The sequence below is a fragment of the Fukomys damarensis genome, unplaced genomic scaffold, assembly GCF_012274545.1.
Source record: "Fukomys damarensis isolate Sample0158 unplaced genomic scaffold, DMR_v1.0_HiC HiC_scaffold_5, whole genome shotgun sequence".
Classification (NCBI taxonomy): Eukaryota; Metazoa; Chordata; class Mammalia; order Rodentia; family Bathyergidae; genus Fukomys; species Fukomys damarensis.
In genome coordinates, this window is record NW_022900917.1 from 21,553,556 (window position 1) to 21,578,634 (window position 25,079).

At 34.2% G+C, this 25,079-nt stretch overlaps 1 protein-coding gene across 3 annotated transcripts in view; it reads left to right on the forward strand.

Moving 5' to 3' along the window:
- Positions 1–19,809: 19,809 nt before the first annotated feature.
- Triqk (triple QxxK/R motif containing) overlaps positions 19,810–25,079 on the forward strand; it is a 67,432-nt gene continuing 62,162 nt past the window's right edge. For all 3 annotated transcript variants that reach the window (XM_010619643.2, XM_010619642.3, XM_010619644.3), the window contains exon 1: positions 19,810–19,943. The gene's annotated coding sequence lies outside the window, so the exon portion shown is untranslated. The remainder of the gene's footprint in view (positions 19,944–25,079) is intronic.

Below are 25,079 nucleotides of genomic sequence, written 5' to 3' on the forward strand. Positions count from 1 at the left end.
AAAGAGAATCAAGTATTTGAAAAAAACAAAAACAAAAAAACAAAAAAACCCAAAAAAACATGTTAGGCTCTTTGAAAAGATGTTGATTTACTTGTCTGACTTTATTAATGCTATGAGAATCACTTCAAATTTTCCTGTCATTTTTATAGGGTCAATGTCTGAAATTGTTTTAAGAATGGGCCATTAAAAACTATCTTTTTTGAATGAATAAAAACTAATGAAACTATTTTCCCAAGTGCTCCTGTATTTAAGTAATTACCTACAGCTTACCTGATGTTATACAATACTTGTCTTTTTCACCAATGAAGTTTTGTTTTTATTTAGTCTTCAGTGAGCTATAATATCTATACATGTGACACTGATGATTTAATTTCATTTTTCTCCTTTATTTCTGTGCTAACACTAATTCCTCAAAATTCCTCCATCTCCTTCAGTAAAGTATTTTATTGTTTTAGTACATGTTTGTGGTACATAATGATTACATTCATTGTGGGATTTGTTATATGTGCATAATATATTTTAATTCTTTCTAACTGCTTCGCTGTCATTTTTGTCTGCCAAATTCTTTCTTAAATTGATCATAAATCCCTATGCTAATGCTTAAAACCTTTATTTCTCTTTATACTTTTATTATAACTCTTAAAATTAATGGAAATAATTAAGATAAATATGGAAAGGAAATTAAATATGAATCAATAATAAGTAAGCTAAATATTTAATATTTGATCATATAACCATTATTAATTAATATGACCATTATTAATTCCTCCTACAAACACTTATTGAAAGATTTATTTAAGGACAGGGTAATGTTGCGGGCTTTCTATAAAATTAAAATAAGAGTAAGTTTGCAAGTTTGTGTATTGTTACCAGGGCCTATTGTCTCACTTCCTTTTAGTCTATCTTCAGTTCCTCACAACTAAACCATTATTTAAAGCATTACTAGCACAGGCTTTTATTTCTAACACATTTATTGAAAGTTCTGGAGAAAATACAGGGGGATTAAACCTGGGATAATGAAATAGAAACAAAGCATATTTCAGTATTGGTCATCTCTCAAAATGATCTACTTACCTTTAACATAAAGAATGTCTCAGTAGATATTAATGTCCGTGAATCACATACTGTGTCCCTACTGATTTGGCCCCATACCTTTACTGAAGCAGTTTTCCTATTTTTCCCCCATTTTCCCCTATTACGCTCTCCTTTGAGCTAAGGATTTTTGTTAATTTATTTTGAAGAGTAAACCTGATCTGAAATAGCTGCTCTGCCTTAATCCTAGGATTATCTATTGAAACACACAAAGGCTTCTTATTAAATCTTCTTAAATATAAGTAAATGAGAAAATAAACAAATAAATGTAAATAAATAAATAAATAGCAATCTAGCCAAAGTCTAAAGTCTTGGTAATAATAAACAACAGAATATTCCCAGAATTAAGGAAGGGTCAGAATAGCTCCTATTTTACTATCTAGCATGTCCAATTTCACCATGCAGCAATACACAGCCAGTATGTAGTAAGATGGTTCAAAGAGAATTAGTTGTGTTCATCCCCAAAATATTAATCTGTGAGTTCAGATATTTCTTTATGAATCATTTTATGATAAATCTCATATAAGAAGCCACTTGCTCCTTGATGTTTGACACTGTTCTTCACACAATATTATTACAACACACAATTTTGCTTCCTTGTGGTTTAAAATAATAGGCTTAACATTTGGATTTATTTTTCTAGAGGTATTGAAATGAATACAAATATGAAATAAAAGATGCCATGAGAACACTGGTAAACAATAAAGGGTACAATCAATTGAAGGGAAAGTTTTGAGTATTTCGGAGAACAGAGAACAGAATGGAAGGCAAACTCTACCAAAGTACATGCTAAGGTTGAGGAAATAGAAACTACATCATGGAAACCGTGCAGACCAGGGAAGGAAATTTAGAATTCCAAGTACAATGGAAAATCACTAAGGGGTCTGGGGATATAGCTCAGTGGCATCATGCCTGCCTAGCAAGTACAATGCCTGAGTTTGATCCCTGGTACTGAAAAAGGAAAAAAAAAAAAAGGAAGAAGAAAATCATAAAGGAATTTTAATTCAAGGTGTAGTATCGTTGGATTTACATTATTGTAAGATCACACAAAGAGATTCTGGGAAAGTGGAAATCAAAGCCTAAGTCTAAAATATTCATTCTCCCAATCTCCTATCAACTGTATCTCTTCAGCATGGGTAGGTAGATGGAGCTGAGATCTTACATATTTGTTCAAAGGCTTTGCCAAAATATCTTTGAGAGTATATATGTAGAATATGTTGAGTAGGAAAAGAAGCGATACGATTTTGGATCTCCTAGGACTGGAAAGACTGCCAGAGAGTTACACAGGTGGATTAGGATAATCTTATGCCCAAGTCTTGGGACACGTTAGTATCCATAGCTCGATAGAACACAGATCAGAGAGGCCTTCTCCTGGTGCCCAGAAGAGGTCTAGCTATTGGTAAATTAATCTGATTTGCTCACAGCAAGCCATTTTTGTCCCTTCTATTTCTATTAGCTTTCCCCTCATCTTAGCCTATATTTTCGATTCTGGTTTCCTACTATTTTTTAAATGTTTTAAGGTGAGTGCTACTTTTACTTTTATCTTCTGTCCTTAATATCGAAAGGTTTTAAAATCTATAATTATTTTCTCAGAACTTTTAGCTTTATTTTAGGATTGCGTATGAAATGTGATCTTTGTCTTTGCCTTTTAGTTTGTCATTTTATTTTCATAAATACTTTATAACTTCTCATTATAAGGAATAATTAAGACTTGTTCTAAGCGGAGACATATTTGAATAATATAATAGCCTGGTCCCCCTCTGACCTGAGATTTCAGCAGCGTCCAAGTTCAGGAAAGGAACAGTGTTACCTAACTCCAATCTGGTGGCCTCTCTTCACCCTGGGGATGCTCACAGAGCCCAACAAGTTTTGCTTTGTTTTGTTTGTTTATTTGTTTGGTACCAGGGATCAAACTTGAGTCCTTGTGCTTGCAAGACAGGAGGCGCCCAGCAAGTTTTCTCCTGCCCACCACACACACGCTCCCAGTCCTTAGACTCTATCTTTTGACTATTATTCCTACACTAGCACTCAAAAATTCTCAGTCGCTGGGTCTCTGCATTCCTGTGGGAGAACTCCTCAGCTTGACTGGCACTGTAGCTGCTAGTTTGAGCGCAGACTGCAGAGCCCTGTGACTTACCCTGGAGCTCTGGGCAGTTCACAAGATGCCTGGTCTCCCGACCTGCTCTGTTAGCAAGGCTGGGTTAGAGCAAAAGCTTTACTTCTTGCTCTACTTATCCCAAATAGTTCAAGTTGTGTTCCTGGGATTTGTTTCCCTATCACCCGGGGTTGGGAGCAGCCATTTATCTGGATATCTGGGCTATCTCGGAGGATCTATGATTCTACTTCCTTTAGACTGCCATGGTTCTCTCTTCTAATTTATGTATCTTATCTTTTAGAAGGTAAGTTCCACGGGAAAAGAGGTTTGTTTTGCTCTCTGCCTTATCCTCCAAAACCTTGAATAGTGAATTAAGAAATACTCAAGAATTAAGTAAGCAGAAGAATTTAATAAACTAAATAATATATTCCAGATTACCTTTAGGTAAAAGCTGTTGCATAAGATAAAAAATTGAACTGGAAGGGGCAAAATTAGTTTTCTGACTGCATATATTAAAAAGACCTAAGGACTTGAAATAAAATAAAACTAAAGAATTAATGAACAATTTGGTAAGGGGTTGGATTTTTTCTCCTAGGAATTTGAATCTGCAGGGGAAATTAATATCTACTGGTAGATTACAACTAGTGTTAAGCCACTCAATTAACAGTGCCCTAATAAGTTGTTCATGGGCCTTTGCTCCTGAGATCCTTGAAGTGCTCTTTGTTCACAACATTCATTTTTATTTTTTTCAACAAAGAATTTCCTTCTTCTTTTCTGGCTTAATTTAATAATTTCATCATTTGTCACTTGATATCTACACATCCTACCTGGTAAAATAACTAGAAATGATTTTAGACTTTAATTGAAGTACTGATCATATAGATTTATCTTTGCCAAGTCAGACTAAAAAAAAAAGATACAGAGAAAGTATGAAAATAAAACATCAGAAATGAAAAAAAAAGAGCATCATTGCAAACATAGTAGCCATGTTGGTATGTAATTGACTGGAATTCTTAGAGAAACAGATGTTCTTGTAAATTTAATTTTCTTACAAATTGATAAGTAAAAAAGAAGCTCCTACACTTGAAAAAATCCTTATAAAATGTCTTTCTTCATTTTGCTGTTTTAATAAGTAACTCAAACCTTGATGCACTTTGTTTTGTAATTTTAACTTTATGTTTCCATACCATTTGCTGACCAGTATAGAATCACATTATGACATTACTCTATTTGTAATCTATGTTTTTGTGATTGCCTTATGATCCTGGTTATTGAAGTATTATTAGTATTTTTAAAAAATCACTACTACAAATTGTTTATTAAAGTATTAGTCCTTGTGAAAATCTTGCCTTTATTGTTTGCCTTCTAGTTTGTTGAATTTTGTTAAAGAGAGTTTTTAAAAAAATACTGTCATGTAGTTAGAATGCATCAATATAGTCTATAATCTTCATATGTTATGCATAAATATTCAGCCATATTTATTCTAATCATAATTTCTTCCATGTTTTGGTTTTAGCTTTTCATGCATCTGGAATCTATTTTGATTTACAGGTGGATTCTAAATTGATTATTTTAAAGTAGAAATGTGTTTTATGGCTAACCCTTCCATTCCTGATGTATAGTGTTATCCTGATCACATGTTAAATTAAATTCTTTCAGATAAAATGCTCATTTGTGGTTGTCCATTCTCTTCCATTGATTTGCCTACATAATTTGTACCTGTCAAACATTATTTTTTCTAGCTCTTTTTCATTTACTTTTACAAATAAAGTTTAGAAATATATTTGCATGTCTGCAATCAAAAGTAAATAGATTACTGCTATTATTATGGTTTGAATATGAAATGTCCCCCAGGGCCTTCTGTGTTGGCGACTTGGTTCCAATATTGGCAGCATTATTCAGAGGTGGTCCTTTGGGGAATTTATCGGACCATAAGGGCTCTCTGACCTCATCTGTGGATTAATCTGCTAATGGGTGCATAACTGGATGGGTTATTGGGAGGTGATAGCAATATAGGAGGTGTGACATAGTCGAAGCAAGTGGGTCATGGGGACTATATCTTGTCTCAAGTCCCTTTTCCCCTTTTTCTCTCTGTTCCTATCTGTAATTAGGTGAGAAGATTTCCTCCACCATGTCTCCCTGCCATGATGTTTGGGCCTTACCACAGGCCTGAAAACAATGGGGCCACATGGCCATGCACTGAAGTCTTAAACTTTGAGCCCAAACAAACCTCTCCTACTTTAGAAGTTTGGTCTCTGGAATTTTTCCATAGTGATGGAAATCTGACTAATATAGCTCTATTTTGATTGAAATGGAACTAAAACTACAAACTAGAGGAAAGGGGTGAACATGTTCACTCTCATATATATGTCTGTCATATAAGATTCCAAGGTTATAAGATGTTGAATGAGAAATAATACTTTATGTTGAGAAATTTATAGTCAGTAAAATTTGCTAATCATTAAGAAAAAAAGTATCCCTTGCTGTATATAGACCACTGAGAACTAATCTTTTGGCCAAACCGGAGAGCTTTGAAACCCAGGAATAAATGGTATTTGAGTTGACCAGTTCCTTAAGTGTAAATATTACCCAAGTACACATTGGGGAACAAGCAAAATACAAATAATATGAAGCACAAAAATTTTAGGAGATGAGTCGAATCAAAGATCAAACTGTAACAAATCAAAATGAAGTTGACTTTAATTTTTAGTATTAAAATAAAAAATAAATGTACCAAATTAGTATAGTATCATTAGAGATTGTAATGCTGGAAAGGGTAGCTTGAAATTGAAATAAACATGTATAGATAGACACACAACATGCTATTTTTTTCCTTCTCCTTCCTTTTGTAATAGATATATGGCTCTACTGCTTGGCATATAATAACTTTAGAAGATAAAAATAAATTAGATAAAACAATTACCACAATTATGGATTCCAAATTATAGTACTCATCATAATATACCTTATTTACATCAGTGTCTGTGTTTTTTGTATCTTATCTGTATCTCTGTCAATATTTAGATCAAAGTAAATATACTGTTAATTAACTTGTTTAATTTCAGAAGTTGTCTATTTATATATATTCCTTGAATATAAAATTTTAGTATCTACACAGAATTCTAGAATGTATGGTGAAAGATTGTGCATTAAAATTAGTGTAATTATTCTAATCATTGTTTTCAGAAAGCTGTTTTATATATTTTGATGAATCATATAGTTACCTGCTTTTTATTAATAAAAACAGTAAGAAATTACTTAGTGCAACAGCTCACCAATAAAACTATCTGCTTGCTAAGATTGTTAGTATTCAAAGAAAATAATAGTATTCATTCAATTCATAATGTTTGTGCTAATTACTCAGGAGAAACCCAAACATTTATCATATAAAACCAAATGACGCATGCACACACATGTGAGCCTATACATTAAATAACTCTTCATAGAGTCTCCAGTCTCTGAAGGAAAACCAATCCTCATTTTAGCTAGTTTCTAAGGAATTGCATAAATCTGGGGACTCTGTAAGGTTCCTGACATCTGCTTATAATGTTAGATTTTCAGATACATCTCTTGAAGGTCCAGAGGAGATGCCATGGTACAATTTTGTGCTATTTCTCTCCTAAAAACAATCATTCATTATTTGGAAAACTACATAATGAAGGATTTTAATATAGTGGTGCTGGGGGTTGAAGCAAAGGCCCTGAACATGGTAAGTGGGGACTTCACCACTAGGCTCCATCCCTGGCTTCAAAAAATAAAATTTTTTACTACTCTTTGCTTCTGCTATGTATATAACAAGAAATTAGAACCAAATGGGAGAGAAAGCTCTAAGAAATTATTTCAACTTAGAGTATCTGGAGAGACTGTAGGCTTCACATGTTCTGCATTATGGAATTACTCAAGGAGCTGTGGGACTCATACAGAATGAGTTATAAAGGTGCATTCTAATTAAGTCTGAGTAAAATTCTCCTGGTAAATTAGGTTGAGGTTATTAACAAAGATTTGTTAAGAAAGATAGTCTCATCTTTTTCTAACATGGTTGCTAATTTTACTAGTTTCTGGGTTCAACTGTTTCCCCACGTAGTTGTATTTTGTCAATAGAAGAAAAATCTTTAAAGTGAAAGCTTTTGTTAATTTCAGACAATGGATATACCTGGTAGATAAAGTCACAAAACCATCTGAAACAAAATAATTATTGCAGTTGAAATTGGAGAAAATACTTTGGTGCCTTTAAAGAACTTGCAAAAATTTTTTTCTGGTAAGTTATTTGATATAACGTGTAGTAGTATACATAAAAATGTGTTTAATTCCTGCAAAGATATACAAGGTCATCCTGAGAAATCTGAAAGAATCCCAGCTAGCTACCTTTGTACATTCAAATTCCTCAATGATCAATTCTCTGTGCTGAAAGCCACAGACATCTTTCTGGTAATTTGACTTCCCATATATATAACTCATATATAAAGAAACAGGGTACTAGTCAAATAGTGAAAAGTACAGTAAAACCTTGGTCTATGAGCACAATTCATTTTGGACACATGCATGTTCTCAAAATCACTTGTATATCAAAGTGAATTTCTCCCTAAGAAATAATGGAAATTTAGGTGATTTGTTCTACAACCCCAAAACATTCATATAAAAATAATTACAATACTGTAATATAATACAAAATAATAAAAAAGTAGAAGAAATAGGAGGTGAAACCCAGAGACCATCACGAATGGAGATCAGTGGAGGAGTGGAGATTTCATGGTCAGTAGCTAAATTTGTAATGAACAGTTTACTGTACATTCTCTTTCACTCCTTTCTCTCTTTCCCTCTGTCTCTCAAACACGTACAAATTGCAAATCTCTCATATAAGGCAAAAAATGTATACTTTCAATAAGTGGTCTCAAATGTTGGGAACCACTGAAGAACAATAACAGTTATTCAAAATAAATCACAGCGTCAGTTGTTTCAGAAACAAACGAACAAGAAAACCCTAAACTGAAGCAACTGTATAGTAGTGTTTAACCTGAAAAAACTGAGACAATGAATTTGTTAACCTTTAAACCCAAAACAGGCTGAGAGACATCTGTCATAATTGTCAGAAGAACAAATTTCTTAGTTAAAATTTAGCTCTGTTGGAGGTAAAAAATGACATATAATATGTAATAGTTGAATGTTCTTTTTAGTAGCTTCCAGATTTATTAAGTACAAAGATACATAAAACATATACATAAACAAGAAAAAAGCCTTTTCATCCAAATGACATGGAAGAAGTCTGTGAATGCTAAGTGGCAATTTATCACAAGGATAGATAATGTCTACGATACAATCAATGTTTATTTTGCAATAAGAGGTGAACTAAGGAATTGGTTTTCTTTTTCAGTTCTTTGTTAAAAAATTAGCAAACAAACTTACACTTAGGTTTCCTTTTTATTCTCACGTTTAAAATAATGTTTGTAGCAAGCTGAATTATTCACTTTACAGGCACCTGCCAAATATGACCTCTAAAGATACATCATCTGATTATTTGTTTTCTGAAACCTTGGTTCACATGTAATGTTAGGATAGCACTTTTTATTTTTATTTTTTATTTATTTTTCTCATTGAGTTTATGGGTACATTTTAGGTATACAGTACAGTTACATTCATCATTGGGATCTTGTACCTTTACATGACAGGTCTTGGTTCTCATTTTTTCCCCTTTCCCCTGGCCTCCCTTCACCCCTCCTCCCCTTCCCTATTTACAAATACTTTATTTGCATTTTTTCATTTTCTCATATATTTTTCTTTTTCCTTATTTCCTTTCCCCTACCCTTCCCACTTGCTGTACATCTTCAGCCTTTTTCTTCCTATTTCACATTGTCAATTTTACCATTAGAATCTTATATACACTTTAATTTTTCACACCAGAGAAACTATTCAGTATTTACACAGATGTTACTTTTTTCACTTGAGTATATCCTCAATATGCATGCATTTTCCTATGAATGACTCTAATTTCTCATTCTTTATGGCTGAGTAGTATTCCATTTTATAGAAAAACCACATCTTCTTTATCCAGTCTCCAACTGTTGGGCAAATGGGCTGTTTCCAAGTTTTAGCTATTACATACCATGCCTCTATAAACGTAGGTGTGCATATATCACTGTGATATGATTCTTTTGGAAAGATACCCAACAGAGCGATGGCTTGGTCAAATGGAATCTCTAATCCTAATTGTTTGAGGTATCTCCATATTGATTTCCACAGTGGTTGCACCAGTCTGCACTCCCACCAACCCCACAACCCTGCCAACATTTGTTATTGGTTGATTTCTTGATAGCAGCCATGCTTTGTGGGGTGAGGTGGAATCTCAGTTTTGTTTTCATCTGCATCTCTTGAATGACCAGTGATGTGGAACATTTTTTCATATATTTACTTGATGCTTTTACTTCTTTGTCTGAGAAATGTTTGTTTATTTCAGATGCCCATTTTTGAATCAGGTCTTTATATTTGGGGGGCTTATTTTTTCGAGTTTTGAGGCAGAGTCTTGGTTAGTTGCCCAGGCTTGTGATTCTCCTGCCTCGGCCTCTGAGTAGCTCGGAGTACAGGCATCCACCACCATGCCTGGTTGATTTAATATTTTTATATCATAATTCATTTGGGTTGTTTCAGGATAAGAAAGTGTTAAGTGCATTTATATTCTCGCTGTATAATACATGTGAAATTTAAATTTATGTCTAACACTTATAGAGCATTTGCACAGGGATGCTAATGACTTTGATGATGACGTGGCAGAGAGGTAACAGGATGCCAAGTCATTGTTATAACAATTCTCAACCACCTTTTTATTAGTAAAAATAGTGCTTTGTGCTTCCTAATTTAAAAATGAGTTTCATGTATTATCTCAATTTAAATTCCCATTTCTGTAATTTAGATAGACTTTTCTTACGTAATGGTAGCTTGAAAAGATTGCATTACTTCAGCGACTTTACAAGGAGCAGGGAAAGGAATCCAGTGCTGATCTAAGATCTGCAACCTTAAACCGATGAGATAAATCATGAACTATTTTCCTGCTTATCCTTCACTTTGAGAAAAAAATGGATGTTCATTTCAAAGATAATAAAGAGCATGAAAAAATTTAGCTGAGGGAGTGAGAGAGAAAAGTTAGAGTTCCAGCACCTCTTAGAGCTTCTGATCACATCTGTGACATAAATGATGTGTTAAATTCAACCAGAGTCAAATGGTCTTCACACCTTAAGCACAGTTCATTTTTATCTCCACATATCACCTCTTTCAGTAGATAGGACACCATCATCAAGTTGTGTGATACAAGGAATGTGGAAATGATACACATTGAATCTGTGCCTGGTCCTTATCAAAACACCAGTGTGATTCTTTATTCTTACTATACTTTGTTTCTCAGGCTTGCTAGATGAGACAGATTATTGTTTCTAAGTAACAACTACATTCCGGTACAAATTTCTATTCTATTTGTACTCAAAAATACACAGCACTCAACAAAGTAAAATTCAAAATATCTGATAATTCAATAAAAAATGCCAGACATGAAAAGAAATAGGAAAAATAATGCCCCATGTGATGAAAAATATCAGTCAATAAAAACAGACCCAGGTGTGACATAAATGGTCGGACAAGCAGAGAAGGATGATAAACAGCTGTTGCAACTATCTTCCAGACCTTCAAGAAGATAAAGAAAAAGCAAAGCATGTTAAGGAAAGATAAATCATATTTTATAAGTGCTCTAACTTCTCCATATAGAAAATTATGTCTGCTATGAAAGTACTGTACCCTGGATGGGATTAAAAGCAGTGAACATGAATATATAGCAATGGAGAAATAAAAACTATTGAAAATTATACACAGTTTGGTGGCTAGGCCTAATTGTGGCAACCTGATTGTCTTGGGAGCCACCTATGGGTTTAGTAAATCACTCTTCTGGGTGTGTCTGGGTGGTATTCAGAGGCATGAGCTTGGGCATTCTGTGTGGTCCCTGGCAATTGCTTCTAGCTACCATGAAGTAAGCATTTTTGTTCTTTTACACCCTTCCACCATGATGTTTCTGTCTTGGAGTCCAGTGAATCACTAAGCCATATTCAATCTTTCCTCTTTTATGTTGTGGGTAACAGGTATTATGTTTCAGTAATGGGAAGCATGACTAAAAAACACAGAGGAGGAAAAATAGAAAAATATAACTAGATCAGGTATCTAAACATATATGTATTTGAAGTCTCGAAAAGGCAAGGAAAAAGTGTGAAGCATTAAAAAATACTAGAAGCTATAATGACAACAAAAATTTCAATATACCTTAAATGCACAAAATAATGAAGAAACTGCACTACAACATATTATAAGCAAATTGTTAAAGTGATTGATTAAGGGTAAAGCCTTAAAAACAGCCAGAGAAAAAAGACTCAAGCACCAAATATGAGATAAAAAGTAGATATCTTTTTTTTTATTTGTTTGTTTTGTTTTTGTACCAGGGATCGAATTCGGGTCCTTGCACTTGCGAGGCAGGCGGCAGCACCACTGAGCTAAATCCCAGACCCAACAGCAGATATCTTGTTGGAATATGCACAGCAAAATGAATGGAGCAACATTTTAAAATTACTGAAATATAAACTAGTAGCCTAGAATTCTATACCCAGCAATGGTATTTTTGAAAAATAAAGGCAAACAAACAGGTTATTCAGGCATACAAAAAGATGAAAGAATTCACAACCAACAGATATAAAACATTACAAAAGTTCAAGGAAAACTTTTAAGCAGAAAGAAAGTACCAGATGGCATACAGAAAGATATTGGCGAGAGGAAAGATGAACCTAAGAAAGGCTCAAAAGTTTCTTTGGGAGTTCCCTAAAAATCCAGGGCTGTACAGTTATAGTCAAAGACATGAAAGGCTTACTAAAGGCTGGTTTCTATTAAATTAGAAGGTAAATAAAGATATTAAAAGTCAAGTTGGACTGAGATATGGAATTCTATCTATGGATGAAGAAAGAAATCATAGAACCATGTCATATATAAAACTGAGACACTGGAAAAACCACAGATTGGCACTTAACCCTAGAGTTAAGCCTACTTTTGACCTACCCTAACAACCCCAGAGTAAAGCCTACTTTTGACCTACACTAACAAAGCTTAAAACCAAGCATTGACAAAGTAGAATAGAGAATAGCTTATAAAGAATGAATTGGGAAATGCCTCAGTATATCCACAAGTCCACCTTAACAAAGCATTAAACCAATGCTCCAGAAATGCAAGGTGACTGAGAGTAATTGACATTACTGCTAGAAAAAATTGAATTTTCAGTAAAATGTAACGCAATCAAGTCTGTATAACATAGCTATCATGGATGTCCAGTGCCATGGTTCAGTTCATGTGTTAGAGGATTGGCCCTCACTTTTGTGATACAGACATGGTGAGGAATCTTCAAGAGGTGAGGCCTGAATAGAGGTCCATAGATCAATTATAGGCTTTCCCTTCAAAGGGAATGTGGAACTCTAATCACCCTGGCTATTTGTCTTAGGATGAGATCTTTGCTTTCATATGTGCTCTGCCATGATGCTGTCCTGAGTGGGAACTCACCAGCCTCCAAAACATTGAAGCTGTTCAGTCTTAAACTTTCAGTCTCCCAAAATGTAGAGTTAGTTGGTCTCAGATATTTTATTATAATAGCAGAAAAATGGACTAATATATGTACTATAAAATGGACTAATATAACCAGTATAAAATAAAAAAAACAGACATGCAAAGAAAATGAAAAATATGAACAAGAGCCAACAAAAATACCAGTTAATACAATATAACCTAAAAAAGGCATAAATGTTTTATATCAGGTAAAGCGTTTAAAACAATTATTACCAACATGTCCAAAGACTTAAAGGGAAATATAGCTTTGGTGAGTAAAACGTTGTCTTAGTAAAGAATAAGAAATATAACACAGATTTAAATGGAAATTCTAAAAATTCTACAGTAAGTGAATTGAAATTTTCACCGAATAAGTTTAAAAGCAGATTAAAGGGAGCTGAAGTGGATACCTTATATGAAGAATAGAAGAGTGAACACTTGAAAAAAACATAGATGACACAATTATCTTTCCTATAATTGGGATTATAGAAAAAATTGGATGGATTTGAAACATTATTTGAAAAATAATAGATTAACTTTTCGAATGATGCAAAGTATTGACTTATAAATCCAAGAAATGCAGCAAAATCAAAGTAGAATAAACAGTTACACACCTCTCACCACATGGTGATGAAAATTCTGAAAGCTAAGATGAAATCTTGAAGACACTCCAATGTAAAAAGAATACAGACTACGGATAAAGGAACGTCAAGAGAAATAGTGGTTAAGCTCTCATCAGAAACAAGGGAACAAGAAGACAGTAGCACAGCATATTTAAAAATGCTCCAAGAAAATAATCTTTTAACCCAGAGTTCACAGTAAACTTAAAAGTGGATAAAGACACTTTTCAGACAAATAAAGGGAAATAGTACCAACACATTTGAACTATAGAAATGATGATTTTGTAATAAGAAGGAACGTGATACTATTGGAAATTTAGGAATGATTATCTACCAGAAATAGTATGAGCAATTATATAAATAATTAGCAATTTCTTTGAAGAGAGTTGATAATTTAATCAAAAGTAATTGTATTTTATGTTGAGATTTTACAATTTGAAAGAAATAATAATATAAGATGGACACAATAGAATTATCATAAGTCGCCTATTTATGAATAATTTCTGTTCCAGGAGAACATTCTTAAGTTGGATTCATTCCGAAGTCCAGCAAAGTTAGTCAGGTACACCGTCAACACAAATATACAATGTAAAGCATAAATCATCCAACGCAAGGTCTGTTCGTATCTGTGAAATTTGTAACTAGAATGTTTGCAAGTTAGGGACTCACTGTACACTATTACAAGTTTCTTCCACTTGTGAATTGTTGTGTGTGGATTGTGAAACTGTGAACTCCAGCTCTGGGTATTGAAGTTGAGGCGAAAACATTGAGAGGTGGCATGAAGGCGGAACGGAGGGGGTGGTCACTGTTAACAGCATAACATTAAATGGCTATAACACTGAAAAATCTTAGCAGTGAGTTAAGGATATACATGGTTAACCGCAGAGTAGCTCCAAATAAAATAGATATAGCTAAAATGTCATTAGGGGCTGTTATTTTCCAAAAACAAAGCTCAACTAAGAGAAACTAAACATATTTGATTAAATCAAATTTAAAAAGGAAAGGAGAAACAGGAGAAAAGAATGGAATTTAAAAGTAAAAAAACACATAGAAAGATGAAAACACACTAAGAGTTAAACCTTCCATATGAATAATTACATTAATGTAAAGGAAATAAACCCTTGGCAAAGTAAAAACTGTCAGGTTAGATTAAAAGAGGAAACTCAATATTATTTTCTCTATAAGATATAGACTGAAATATAAGGAGAGACAGCTTAAAATAAAGATGAAAATGTATCTAATAGATACATTCAGCCCAAGTTCTAGTCTAATTTTATTAATATCTGGAAAGTACACATCAAGGTAAAGAATATTACTAGGGATTTTAGAATCCCAACATTGCATAATAATAAAAGCATTGATTCATTAAGAAGTCATAGATGTCTTAAATATGTATGTTTCTGATAGCAGAATTTGAAAATAAATGAAGCAAGAATTAACAGAGAAAAATGAAAACTTGTTGGAGCATAGTTGGAGATTTAATGCGTCCTTCAAATGTGACAAAATATGCTAAAAACATCAGTGAAAATATAGACTACAACAGAAATTTATAGCATACTACACCCAAGACTTGCAAAATATGCGTATTTTAAGTACACAGGGTGCAGTCATCAAGATAAAGTGTACGATGGATTATGTCTCAATAATTTTCAAAATATTTAAAATCTTAACGAGTAAACTTTCTAACTACAGTGTAATTATATAACACTATAATATAATTATCAATAATGATAAGATACTAGAAAACACTCAAGTACTTGGAAATTAATCTACAATTCTAAATATATAACCCAATGATAAAAGAAAAAATTCAAAGAAAGAGAAATTAAAATATCTTAATTAAAATTAAAATACCACAGTTACACATCAAAATTTATAGGATACACGGAAAGCAGTTCTTAGAAATAACTTTCTAACTCTAAATGTCCTATTCAATTTAAGAATAAGTTTAAACCATCTATCTTAGTTTCTAATTTAAGAAGATTAAATCTGGGACGGGGATTTAGCTCAGTGGCACCATGCCTGCCTAGCAAGCTCGAGGTAACTAAGTTTGATCCACCCCTGCCCCCACAAAAAGAAAATTAAGTCAGTGGAAAAAAGACACAATAATGAAGAACATAAAACACTGAAATAAAATCCAAGTAATAAAGTTATTAAACACCAAATTTGGTTTTCTAAAGGGATTACTACTTTGAACTTCATAAAGCTTTCTATTAGAAAGGAAAGCCAGTACAATACCTTGGGAAAACAATTTGGCATTTTATTTTTCTTTTAGAATATGAACATGCTCTAAAAATTTTGTGATTCTTCTCTTAATTATAAACCAAAAAGAAAGTCTGGCAAATCTGCACCAAGAAGTTAATGTGTTTATAGGCATACTATTTGCTACAGAAGAAACTAGTAATCATCTATAACAGGAGAAAGATACACGAAGTGTGGTGTATACAAACACTAGTGTATTTGAAAACAAATCAGTCATGGCTAGGCACAGCAATTCAATGTTTAGATACTATGCATTGTTCTTAGCACTTGAAATACACCAATTAATAAAACCCATAAGGATCTCTACCCTCAAATAATTACCTTCTTGGATGAAGAAAAATAATGAGTAATATACATAATAGGTAAATTATGCATACGGCACAGTAAAAATTGGTAAAACATTATGAATAAAAGTAGAAGAAAGATTAGAAGTCTCAAGAATAGTAGATTTTTGGGAGAAACTGGGATGTCATCAAAAGTGATGCATAAGGAGATTGCGCATAGAAAATATCAAATGGATAGCATGATTATGAATCTTGGCGATACTACTGAATGACAAAAGTACCTCCCAGATCATTCCCCTGTCCCAGTTTTTACCCGTGGCCATGAAAAACTCACATGAAATCCTGTAACTCCTGCTATGAATATTGTGGAGGCCTCCTTGTGAGAGGGAAGATGCCAAAATCAAAGTGGCTTGGATTACTGAATCACTACCTAGAGACATTAAGGTGAAGGGAAATGCTGTCTCTAAATTACTGTGTAAGCTGTCTCATGATTTCAGAAATGTCTTTAAGTCACTGACATACAGTCAATGTTCAGTAAACTGGAAAACAGTAAATGTAAACAATTTCAACTGGCTACACGATGTCTTTTATCAACGTCTTTTTTTGAAGAGCTGGTATTTACATATTTGAAATTATATCTTCAAAATATTTACATTTTGTGAAAAACAATTCTCTATGTTTTTATATCATTAGACTACATTATATATAGTAATTTTTCTAGATTTCAGAGACAATCTTGCATTCATAATACATTTCATCACGTAGATAAATACGTTCCATGAAGTTCATTCCATATGTGGGCTATGTAGCTATAATTTCAAATATTTTAAAAGTCAGTGGAAATTATTTTTATGGTTCATTAGTTTTTGACTTTGAAAAAGGAAGATTTTATTTGAAAAAGGAAATTCATGTTTTCTGTTTTTATTAAGTGGTTTAAATGTAGTATTATAAGTAAAAACTGTGACTTGTAAGCATATACTTTGGGGGTCACAGGGAATTCTTTTACAAATTTAAATAAGAAACAATTTCTTTAAATAATTTGAACAAATATCACCCTAAATTATACTATGGTTTTACCCTAGGATGACTGTAAAGAAATGTCAATAAATGACCTATTAAGTAGTTAATTATAGCTACTTAGAGGGGTTAGATTTTATAATTGACTATTAAAACTCAAAAGACTTCTGGATAATATTAATTTCATGTTATACTTATTATTTTGAATATTTAATAGATTTCATATATTTTTGACTTAATGATAATTTCAAAGATAGTTAGACTTCACAATGACTAAAACAAGTATGTGACAATGAATTAAATGGTTGTCCTCCAATTTCAACATGCACACTTATTCATATTGGCCAAAGGTCCTGGCATATACAATTATTAGATTCTAGTTTATATTTCAACTGGGTACAAATAAAACCTAAATAACATGTGTCCTATATTGTAAAGAAATAAGAATGTTCATAACATATATGTGGATGTTTTAATTTTACTTGCTTTGGTTTTTAATCAAATTAAGGGCCTTGTGCTTGCCAGGCAGGCGCACTACAGCTGAGCTACATCCCCAGCTCAGTTTTAATCTAAAACTAAGCCATTAATTCCTTGTTTAGCATCTCTAAAATGTATTTATTTATTTGTTGTATTCATTCTTCATAAGTCATACTGACACATATATGTATACATATTCCAAAATTTTAGGCAGAATCATGAGGTGCAAAATAAATAACTGAGGTGGGGGTAAGATGAAACTCTCTATTCCAAACATGGAGAGTATTGAAAGTTAATTAGAAATAGAGCTCAAAAGAGAAACACACTCACATAAATACTTGGGAATATTTATATTCATAAAGGATAAGTTGGCTTCTACCCATTTTATAGATCAGTAAGATGTTTGTAAAATAATTGTTAGATCAAGTACATCTCATAAGAATAGGCTTACAGTAACAAATTCAATGGTAGAAACTCATTATTTGACATTTTCATCTTCTCTCCTCATGGTACATATAGTTTTAAAATTCCTATGCATTTATAGTACAGTATACTCTTCCATACATGTATCTAGATATCAAGGTGTAGAATTTCAGAAATTTGAATATATTCTTTGAACATCTGGAGTTATACATATCTGAAATATACAGCTGTGTTTATTTCCATGCTTACACATTTACATGCATATAATATGATTTTCTTAAATGCATATTTTATATATGTGAGACTATTCAAACAAATGCATTTGCTATACTTATTTGAATATGCATCTGAAAAAGTATTCCAATGAATTTGCCACATTTATTTCAATGTAACAGTAGTTATTTACATACTTATTAATACACAATAACAACTGTCATACTAAAACCAAATATTTTCAAGATTAAAGAAACTTACTGGGGGATATGAATTATACAAATCAAAGGATTCTTGTACAGAGCTACTCAGAGTTAGAAAGCCTTCAAAAGAATTTGGAAATTTGGTAGACCAAGAAAATGAAATAATTTGGAATTGGCAAGTGTTTCTTTTATTCCAACAATTTTATCACACTATGATATAGGCATTTTAGTGGAATCTCAAAGCATGTGTCCAGGGACATTATTTAGTTATTTTCTTACTATTACTATTTCTGGTAAGATATACATTTCTTGATTTGGTTTAATGTCGAAAAAATAAGTTTCCCCATTTTAAAGCCAAATCCATTAAAAATCTGGCCAAGAGAATTTATATAATCTCATTTAGCTGTACCTTTATTTCTGGGAGAGGAATTGGAGATCAGAGAATGTTTCTGGAGGGTAGAAAATAAAATTACATTTTGGATTTAATTCCTGGGCATTATATCCTGGGAGATTTGAAAACATTCTGGTTAGTCTATTTATACTTGTTTCAGTTTTTTCTTTTCTTCCTTCCTTCCTTCATATCTTTTTTTGTATGCGACTTTCTTAGTTATGAGCTTTTCGAAAATGATGGCCTAGCCAAAGAAAGGTGACTTGAAGAAAAACATTAAACTGAAAGTTGCACAGATTTTCGAAGGAATTTTAAATTCAGCTTACCACAGCATAAAAATGACTTCAGACGCATGTTTGTAGAATGATTAAGTAAATGTATGCTTTCCTAGCTTGTTTAATTCTTCATAGGCCGAAAATAACCTCTTGGCTGGTTTTCTAAGGATTATATTAAGCACAGTGTACAGATCATTCAATTATCAAATGCATTCCAAATAATAGTATCTTTTTTTTTTTTTTTTAACGTTTTGTTTTTGTTTTTGTGGTCCTGGAGATCGAACTCGATCCCTTGCACTTGCAAGGCAGGCTGCCGAACCACTGAGCCAAATTGCCTGCCCAATAATAATATCTTAATATTTCATTCCTATTTTGTAGATGTGAAAACAAAGTACCTGAAATGGGACCCCCAAACTTTAGTTGTTCGTCACATTTGATCAATAGCCATCTGCAACTTGATTAATCTCCTGTTAAAATTAATACTCTAAATATAAAACTTTTACCTTTTTTGCTGCTTGAATTTGCAAGCAACAGTGTTTTCAGTTGACTGAATATGGGATACTTGAGAATGTATGATTTTAGACAGTGTGTGTGTTAGGTATGTAGGATTCAATAGTCAAGATAACATTTCTTGCGTTTTAAATTTGTAAAGCAAATTACAGGTCTTTTAATTTCTACAGTCACCTTGCTGGACAGTATCTGAGCTCAGGACGTGCATCAAGAGGAAGCAAAGGCCTTGGGGCGCGGGCTTTTGCTTTTTGGACCCATTCAGAGGCGGGAGAGAGATCAGCCAATCAGAGAGCAGACGGAGGAGTGGCCCCGCCCCCGCCGGCCTTACCACGCCCCTTTCGAACAGTCCTGTGGGAATAGGGTTGTGCTGCAGCCTCGTCCCGCCCCCACCTCTGAGTGACAACACCGTGGACAGCAACATTTCCAGCCGGACACGGAGTTTGTCGGCCCTTGCCTTGGTTGAGCTGAGGTGTGTGCGTGTGTCTGGCGAGGGCGAGGGGACTGGGGTGACCTGCGCGGGTATCTTGGGCTGCTGAACTGAAAACGCGCACCTCCTTAAGCGAGCCTCCAAAGCGTTTGGGAGAGCACCGTTCCGCCCCTAGGAGGAGCTCCATGGGCGGTCTGGGTGGAGGGAGACTCTGCCAGGGCAATCGGAGCTCCGGAAACCCAGAAGGTGCGGTGATCACCGAACGGCTCCTTCCAGGGGCGATGGGCGCTCGCCGTGGGGGTGGGCGCTGGCCCGGTGGGCCGCGAAGTAGGCGTGGCCTCCGCGTTGCTAAGGAAAGCACGGCTCCCGCCCTGCCAGCGTGTCTAGCGCGGGCCTCTGGGCACTGGAAACCTTAGCCCCGCCCACTTCCCTAAGCCTTTCTCTGAGTGAGGGATTGGCTTCCTTGTGCTGTCAGTTAATCTCGGCCCTTTATTCATTTCAGGGTCCCCTCCCAGGTCTCCATTTCACCCTCTGGCCTTTCTTTCCTGTTTTACTCCTCACTGTTTTTTCTGTTTCTCTTTATTGATGACCTAGTATTTGCAGACCAAAATATTTGCAGAGAAGAGTGAATTTATTGATGGAGGCGGTGGAATATGGTTCCTTTTACTTAGTGCTTGGTGAATCCCTGAACCCACAAGATGTTTGTGTCCATGCATGACTAGGACGAGAAGGCTGCTGGATCTGGTCTTTTCCATTTGGAGTTCTGTTTCTCTTTGCATCCTGTTCGCGTTTGAGCTCAATGAACTTCCTCAGGAAGTGGAGGAGATTCATTATGGAGAGACACCAATATGTTTTATCTTCCTCTCAGTCCCTATTTGCTAAACCTGTAAACTTTTACCCCCTATTGGGCCCATATTTAATGATCAACGAAGACATGGTAACAAAGATAAATATTTCAAATCTCTCCCTTAGCTCATATTATTTGGCCCCAAATCATTTACCAGAGCAAACATGCCAGGGTGAAAACATGCTAAAAGGCTGCTTTTACTTCCCTGTGCCAGGTTTACAGTGTAAATCCTCAGGAAGGAAACTTGTGCTGCTTCTTAACCTTAGAAGCTGCACTGATCTACAAGTCAAGAAACTGACAGGATAATTGTCCTTGGGCAATAACCCTCAATATTCTTTCTGATCTGTAAGGTGAGGATCCTAGTATGTGCCCTTCCTTCCAAAACAAGGAGGAATAATTGATTTCAAAATACAATTAAAATGGTACACAGGTAAAGAGTGTTGTTGATTACACTGTTAATCTTTCTGTCTGTATGATCTGAACTTTTCAAGACTGAGTTTTTTTCATATTTATTTTTCTTTTTGAATTTAGAAATGAAGAATAAAGCCATTCATCTGTCCATAACTGATTCAGTGTTGCTTCTGACTGGGTAACACCGAAAATGTCTTGTGGGGCACTTTTATTTTCCTTTAACATCACCAGGGTTTTTTGTTTTTGTTGTCGTTGTCGTTATTTTCAAGCATAGCCTGAAAGGATTGGGAAACAGTTTCTAATCCAATGATGGCTTTTTTTTTTTTTTTTTTTTTTTTTTTTTTGGTGTCCTATGCTATGTTGGGAAGTAAAAAGAAGCCACTGACTATCCACTTAGAAAAAGACACAATTTGAAGTCTAAGTGAATGCTGGATTAAGAACACCTGTTTTTCTTCAACTATTTCCCTCATGCTTCATGCCCAAGGAATTTAGTATATGTCTTCACTTGGAGTTGTGTTTTTCTCCTTCATACTGTAGCTTTCATACTATAGCTTACAGTTCAGAATCATCGCTCCACATCAAGTTTTTAGCAGTTAACAAACAAGAACTACCAAAGCTCAGTAACTTATTGCTGTACCACAAAACTAGGTAAACTGTATTTTATTCCAAATGTCCTTAAAGCAACTCTGATCTCTAAGCAAGTGAAAGGAGAACTTAATATTTTAGGAAAATATTCAGTAATATTTTTGAGATAAACATGAAATATATAATTTTCTCTTCCATCAAAGTCTATTTTGAACAAAGAAAAACAGTGCCATTACCCTATTCTTAGGACTGTTTTTCAACTTAAGTGAAAAATCTTATATTGTAACTTTTGGTGACTAAAAAAGTATTGTGGTTGGTTTCACTGTGGCTCTTTTCCTGATTTCTTTATTCAAATAGAGGTCATCATTTTCTTTACTCAAGTTACTAATAAAAGTTAGAATTAGTTGTAGATGTAATATGTTATTATTGAATAAAGAGAACTTGAAGAAGGAACCACTTATCACTTTTACAATAAACACTCAAATGTATAGAAGCCCTGTTTTGGCCTTAGCACTTCCAACTCAATTTGCACTCTAGTATTTTACTCTTCCATTTGATATGACTGTATTTGTCTTCATTTCTCATAGAGAAAAATGGATTCGAAAGAGCATTACAATGACTTAGAGATTCTAAGTGCCCAGTATTAGCTTTATCACTTCTGTCTTGAGTTGTAAAAAGATACTTGGGGTTTATGACATCAGATTTGTTACTACAAGCTGATTGGGGTTGTTACTAATAAGCTTTAGGTAGGAGTGCTATTGCTTCCTACTCACCTTCACTTCCTCACTCCTTTCTTTCCCATAACCTGGACTTTAATCCAACTCAGAAACAATTTCAGTTTGCAGAACAGAATTACTGCTGAGTTTGGTCCAGAACAACTCTATCATTGGAGTAATGTGGACCTGTGCATTTAATAAGCCACAAATCAAATAACTCCTGGTGGAAAGGTGCGAACAAGGAATGAGATTTTAGGCCAGAACTGTTAACTGGTGTTCTGCTTTTCCCTTATGGGTGATACCCCTAGGGAGACTTGAAACATGTGGGAGTATTTTTTAGTTATTACTAAAGGTTATTATTTATTAAGTTATTATTTTTAGGTTATTAATGTAGATATTCGTTGAGCACACTGAGTATCAAGGAGGAGAAACATTGGGTAATGTAGAGTTTTACCATATTACTGAAGTATTTTCATTTCTTACTTCAGTAGCACAAGGCATCTCCTGCAAGAAGCGCTGGCCCAGTGGAAATCCTCTATGTAGAAACGTGAAGCAAGGCTATATTTCCCCAGTCATTGTTCACGAGTGTCCCCATTTCTTATTTCAATAGATTTGGTTCTCTGAAGGTCTTTAAAAATGCTGCTTTTACTCTTTTTGGTATTTTTAAGTGAGGTAAGTATATATCCGTGACAAAGAAATGGATTACTTCATAATTTTGAAATACTAAAAAAAACAAAAAGATAAATATTCTGTACTCTTGTGTTTTTTTTTGTTTTTGTTTTTTTTTTTTGTTTTTGTTTTTTTTTTTTGTTTTTGTTTTTTTTTTTTGTTTTTGTTTTTTTTTTTTGTTTTTGTTTTTTTTTTTTGTTTTTGTTTTTTTTTTTTGTTTTTGTTTTTTTTCTTTTTGGTACCGGGGATTGAACTCAGGTCCTTGCCCTTGCAAGGCAGGCCACTGAAAAGCTGAGCTAAATCCCCGGCCCTGTACTCACGTGTCTAGCAAACTATTTTGTTAAATCAGAACATCCAAGTGATTCTGCAAATGATGAACATTTTTCAATTGCATGGCTTTTAAGCCACTGACTGTGGAAAATGGCAGCAAGAATTAAGTAACTTAGTTTTTCTGTAATAGTATTATGTGGTGATGTAATTGCAAGGATAGCGTACCAATTAGATTGAAAAACAAATTTTAACAGACGGAAAGATCATTTAATTCAAAGCCCATGTGTTTTACATACTTTGAATATTGAAAATATTCACATATTGTAATGTTTAGAATTACAAATTGTATAGGTACCCAAGGCAAGGTCCTAATTTTGAGTTGCATTTTCTTACTACAGCAGCTGGAAGGTGCTCTGGATGGAAAGCTTTGGACTTGGCTCCAGTGGTGTACTTTACTGGGGTATATGACATTTCCAGTCCTCAGGTTCCTTATTTATGTGGAATGTGTGAAGATTTGTGGTTCTCTACCATTTTTTGAACATTATGATTGAACATCAAAATGCATTTCCTCTTACAGTAATTCAACGTAGCACTGAATCTCTCTGGGCAGAGGCATATCATTTTTTAGTATGTATCTTAGTTACTTTTCTCATTTCTGGGACAGAATACCCAACAGCCATAAGTTAAAGGAGGAAAGGTTTATTTGGCTTATAGATTGTAGAGGTTCCATTTCATAGTCTGCCGGCTGCAAGGCAGGGTGGCACAGCAGAGGGGTGTTACACAGGAGACACAGTTTATGGCTTGGCAGGCAGCAGAAAGGCAGAAGCAAGCCTGCTTTCTTTCTGTCCCTTTATAGCCATCCAGGCTATAAACACCCATATCCGGGGTGGGACTTCCACTATCTACACCCTTAATCCTGGTATCACATGCTTAATCCACATTCACACACCCTAGTCCAGCCACCTTTGAAACTCCCTGCCTATGAGTACATGAGTCCTTGGGCTGTCATCTAGATACAAGCCCTAACAGGGTGGGTATTTGTAATAAATTTCTGATTCTGTTTTGTTTGTATTCCTAGTCCAATGTGGAAAACCTTTGGCCTGCTTGATGTTAATGTGTGAGCTGTTTTTTTCTAAACTAAAACCTCAGTTTTAAGGTTTAATTGCAGTGTTGGCACTCTTCTATAAATTAGTGGGTTTTGGGTTGCAGTTTGGGTATTTGACTCAAACACTCGCCGTCAAGGGCTCATGGGGTGCATTCTTTGTTCTTTCTTCAACACCTGTCGCCTTTAAACATATTTGGAAAAATTTGGACAGCGTTGAAATGATCTATATGGTTGCTTTAAGTGCCAAATGGATAAATTTATCATTTGAAAATAAATCAAGTGGAATGAAACATCCCCCAAAATCAAGGCAATAGAAATCAGCAGAAGACTCACAGGCATACCTCCAAAAATCTAATAAACAGAAATTTCAGTTAAAGAACATTTCAGTGAGTCCTTTAACTGCTAACACTGTCAAGAATACATGACCTCCATGGACAAGAGAATTCCTTTCAGGTGAATGAAATGACATGATGATAAATTGACAGTAGGAAGACAATAAGGGATAACAAAAAGATGACAAAGAATCTATAAATATTAGAGCAGATTTTGGTTTTATTCTTGCTTTATTATTACCA